The following is a 5108-nucleotide window of genomic DNA, read 5'->3' on the forward strand; positions in this document are numbered from 1 at the left end:
TAGTCCTCACCCATCGTGATCATCATCATCTTCTTCCTCACTTGAGGCATCATCAACCTCCATGGATGTGGAGTCATGTCCACTCTCACTTTCACTTTCGTGTTCTTCCTCACTTTCCTCTTCTTCTTGAACTTCTTCATCTTCACCTTCTTGGTCACCACTCTCATCAACAACCATCTCCTCTCCACCCGGTCTACCACCACTAGAAGTGCTAGGAAAGAATACCTCCCTATCTGCCCAACTAGGCAAATGACAAGATGGATCGAGAAGTCCTTGCCTAGCAAGATGCAGGAGGGGCGGATATTGGGCCTTCTAAGCATCAACTCTATCATTAAAAGCTTGTTTATGCATTTCCTTCATTAGTAGAGTCAAGTAATCATTTCCCGCCTTGACATTTTCGGGGTTGAACTCGTGGTATTCAAATGGATAAGGTGGGGTGATAATGGAGGAGGAGGGCTCGACAACTTCTTCCCCTTGGTGTTGAATGATGTACTCGGTCTCTTCTGAGAGTGGGAGAAGGTAGTTCGATCGATGAACATTCAATCGGCAAATTTTGCTAGGCAAAGTGAAGGATCAAGCTTCATTTGTCAACCACCCAAATTTGTTGTCAAGAGTATCGTTCTTGATCCATTTGAACTTTAGAATAATGGTGGGCAAATCAATAAGATGGCCTCCTTTTACCGGTGCATAAGTGTTGTTCTTGTTGAAATCCGGTTAAAATGTTTAGCCAAATAGGTAAGTAATCCTCCATTGGCAATAAAGGCTGTGCCTTCTTTGCCACAATCAACATTATGCCATCAATCAACCAAAAGTCGTAAAGCATTGTATGGCTTGGTAAATTCTCTCCCAATGTTCAAAGTCTACTCAAGAAGGATAAAATCAAGTTTGGTAAGATGGTTTGTGCCATTTCTAGCTATCAAAGTATTCCCAATGACCTTATGCCATACTCTAATGCCCGATGGTGGACTAAGAGAGCACGACAATCATGAAAACGTGTGAATTTCCTTCCGAAAATTGCCATCCAAAGAGGAGCGGGGTCATACTTGGTAGGCATCGTTGTAAATTTCGCACTATCACTAAGGCCAAATATCTTACCCAATTCGTCATAAGATAAGCATCTACCAACATTTTCAAGACGAAACTCAATAATGGTTCGGGTCTCCAACTTTGTGACTTTCAAAGAGCTCAAAAACTCTAAGGTGAGGGAGGAGTATGTCAGTTCTTGCATTGTAAACAATTTACTCAACCCCCGTAGACTCAAAAAAAGGTCTTAGTTTGCTCAAGGACAGCCAATTTTGACAATGCATCTTCACATATGAACTTAGTAGGCATGATAGTTTTCTTAGCAAAGGAAATAAATTTCTTCCTATGGGAGTCGGAAGTGAAGATTACCTCCGGATAGTCGGCTAATTGTTCAATGACCGGAGTGGTAGAAGTAGTAGCTTCCATTAGGAGGAATTTGTTCTTGAATCTCCGACCTTGCCTCATGGACTACCAATGCCTTTGATGTTTGCTTATCAAGAAGGGCTTGTTGCCTCTTAGAAAAGGTCTTCTTTTGGGGTGCCTTGTTTGTTCTTGCCATACTCCTTTGCTTAATTACACCAATGAAAGATTGAAATCTTCAATTTCTAGTAATGCCCAAATCGATTTAGGATGAATGAAAGTTGCCTTGTATCCCAAAAATCGACTCAAAACTTGAATATTTTGGTGTTTGAATCACTTGTTGATGCTAAAGGAGTGATTAATTTTTGTTTTGAGAAAGTTTGGAATTGATTTGGTTGATTTTGGTTGAGGAATTTGGTTTTTGTTGATGGAGAGGATGAGGGTTTTGGGTAGTGTTTGTGTTTTGAAAGAATGAAAATGAATGGGAAAGAAGGGCTTAAAAAGGAACCGTTGGTTTTGAAATTCAGAGGGAGACGAGCGGACCTTGTGTCGGGACGCTCGGATTCTTCAAAAATTGGGTTTAGGTAAAGACGCGATGGGACGAGCGGATTGCAGGAAAGATGAGTGGATTCCTTGGCTGAGACGAGCGTCTTTGGCTCAGACGCTCGGATTCCTTTCTAGTGAAAAATCCCAAATCTTAGCAGTAAAAAGACGCGTGTCTTTCCTGTTGGACGACCGTCCTGACTGAGACGAGCGGATTCCTGGCTTGGACGCTCGGATTCTCAGTCAAACCCAAAATATGTTTTTTGCAGCTTCACAAGACGAGCGTCATGTGACTTGGACGCTCGAGTTCTTTCAGGACGAGCGGATTGTCCTTCGGGCCACTCAGATTCTTCCTTGACTACACGGATTCAGGTCCATCCGTGGGTGCTTCGTAACCCGTGTCAATTCATTTTTCAATTCTCGTGTTCTTCATTATAGGGTCACTACAAAGGCATGAATAGGCTAGGAAATTGATATTCCCACACTAAGGCAAAGCACTACACATCAATAAACTCATAAGTCCCTCCCTCACTTCTCTCAAAATGATGAAAATCTTGATCAAGGCATAAAAATGTAAATCCTAAGATGACAAAAATGCAATACAATAATTGAAATGCAAGTTAGGGAGTTAGAATATTTACAAATGGTTGTTTAGGGAGGACTCCACCAAACTCTCATCCAATATGAGATGTCAAGGGGGCATGTTCAAGGTGTTGTTGATTTTACTCAACACCTTGAAGAAGTAGTCGAAAGCTTGCTCGTTATCATGATAAAGATCCTCAATAGACCTTTGCACTTGGCGTTCTCCATGATGGTCTTGGGTCATAGCCTTACCAATATAGGGATTGAATAACCCTTCGAACTCATCATCCCAAAGACCGCATACTTCGTCTACTTGATCACTAAAAATGTCTTGAGTTGATGAAGACAACTCTCCTTCTTTCTTGTCTTGGCCAATGAGGTCTTCTTCTTCACTTGTCATGGATGAGCTTTTTAAGCTCTCATTGTTGCAATTTCCTTGCTCTTTTGATGGAGCATCATCCACTTTCTTTTTCCATTGAAATTCCAACTTCTTCCTATCATCTTTCCGGCTATAGTGATCAACCATAAAACGCGGCTCATGTAATCAGGGAGCTCTCATAGTCTTGTCAAGATTGAAAGTGATGGTTTCATCTCCCACTTCAAGGGTGAGCTCTCCATGTTTTACATCGATCACCGCTCCCACAGTGTGAAAGAATGGTCTGCCTAAGATAATAGGAATGTTGGAGTCTTCTTCGATGTCAACAATAACGAACTCCACCTGGATGAAGAATTTTCCAATTCTCATGGGAACATCTTCCCATACCCCTAAAGGTGTCTTTGTTGATCTATCCGGCATTGGAATTGTGACGTTGGTGCATTTGAGTTCTTCCATTCCTATCCTCTTGCTAACCGAATATGGCATGACACTAACGCTTGCCCCAAGGTCACATAAATCTTTGTTGATTTTAGTGTCACCAATAGTGCATGGAGTGGAGAAACTTCCCGGATCCTTGAACTTTGGAGGTGAACTCCCTTGAAGAATAGCACTACTTACTTTAGTGAAAGCAATAGTCTCAAGCATCCGGATTGATTTCTTCTTTGTAAGAACATCCTTCATATACTTTGCATAGGCCGGAACGTGATTGATTAATTCCGTGAATGGAATGGAGACTTCTAAATTCTTCACAATCTCCATGAATTTTCCAAGTTGGTAATCAAACTTAGGCTTAGCATGACGACTTGGAAACGGAAGTCTAATCATAATGGGTTCCTTCTCTTTGGCGTTTTCTTCATTCTTCTTTGAAGCTTCTTGATTGTTGGGTTCTTCTTCCCTAGAGTTTTCAACCACTCTTCCCTTGTCACTAGCATTCACAACATCTTCATCAACGGGTTTCTTTGGCCCTTCAGACCTTGTACCACTCCTTAAATGGATGGCACTCACCGATTCTTGTCTTGGAGGATTACCTTGGGGTGGTAATTGCCCCTTTTGTCTTGTGAACTTGAAGATGCTAATTGAGACAATTGGGTCTCCAACATCTTTGTGTGGGCTAGGATGTTGTTGATGGTGATGTCTTTTGCTTGGTTATCCTTTTGCATTTGAGTGAAAAACTCTTGTTGGTTCTTTTTCATTTGGATGACCGCTTTTTAAACATCAAAACCTTGGTCATTTTGTTGATTGTATGGAGTTTGATTTTGGTAACCTTGGTTTTGGTTGTAAAAGGGTCTTTGATTTTGGTTTCTCATTGGAGGTGAGGTGTATGTTGGTTGAGGGTTTTGAACATTTTGGCTTTTGTATGAGAAATTTGGATGGAATTTGGTGTTTTCATTGTAATAGTTGGAATAAGAGGTACCACTCTTGTATGCTTGAAAAGCCTTCACTTGCTCACTTGTTCCCCTACATTCACTTTGGTCATGTCCCAAAGTTCCACAATTCTCACATATTCCACTTGGAATTGATGAAGATGCCACCATGGAATTAACATGTTGCTTTGGTGATTTTGAGGCTTCTTCAAGTTTAACCATAGCCTTCTCAAACTTCAAGTTGATGGAATCAATATGAGCACTAAGTTGAGCACCCAATTGAGTAATAGAGTCCACTTCATGCTTTCCTCCTCTAGTAGCCTTGCGAGGTCTACTATATTGTGAGTTATGGACCACCATTTCCTCAATCTTGTTCCAAGTTTGATTATCGTCAACTTCGGTGAACATACCATTTGATCCCATGTTGAGAATGTTTCGGGAGTCTTCATAAAGACCATTCCAAAATTATTGCACCAAGAACCACTCGCTAAGTCCATGATGAGGACATGAGCGACAAGTTCCTTTGAATCGCTCCCAAGCTTCATACAAAGATTCTTCGTCCCTTTTCTTAAAACCCGTGATTTGAGCTCTTAGCATGTTAGTCTTTTCCGGAGGGTAGAACTTTTTGTAGAAAGCAAGAGTCAACTTCTTCCAAGAGTCGATACCAACACTACAAGAAAAAGGCTGATTTGCAACGGACTAATTGCAACGAACTGTATAAGCCGTTGCTAAGTATTACATGCAACAGATATTATTATATTTGCAACGGATATTAAATTATGCAACGGCTAAATGAAACTTTGCAACGGATATTAAATTATGTAACGGCTTAATGAAAATTTGCAACGGATATGCGTCAT

The 5108-nt window shown here is 41.0% G+C and overlaps 1 non-coding gene across 1 annotated transcript; it reads left to right on the forward strand.

Moving 5' to 3' along the window:
* Positions 1–4738: 4738 nt before the first annotated feature.
* On the forward strand, positions 4739–4845 carry LOC141624667 (small nucleolar RNA R71). The gene has a single exon (XR_012534473.1). It is a non-coding gene; the product is annotated as a small nucleolar RNA R71 (small nucleolar RNA).
* The last annotated feature ends 263 nt before the right edge of the window (positions 4846–5108 follow it).

This window comes from Silene latifolia, chromosome X (genome assembly GCF_048544455.1).
Source record: "Silene latifolia isolate original U9 population chromosome X, ASM4854445v1, whole genome shotgun sequence".
Lineage (NCBI taxonomy): Eukaryota > Viridiplantae > Streptophyta > Magnoliopsida > Caryophyllales > Caryophyllaceae > Silene > Silene latifolia.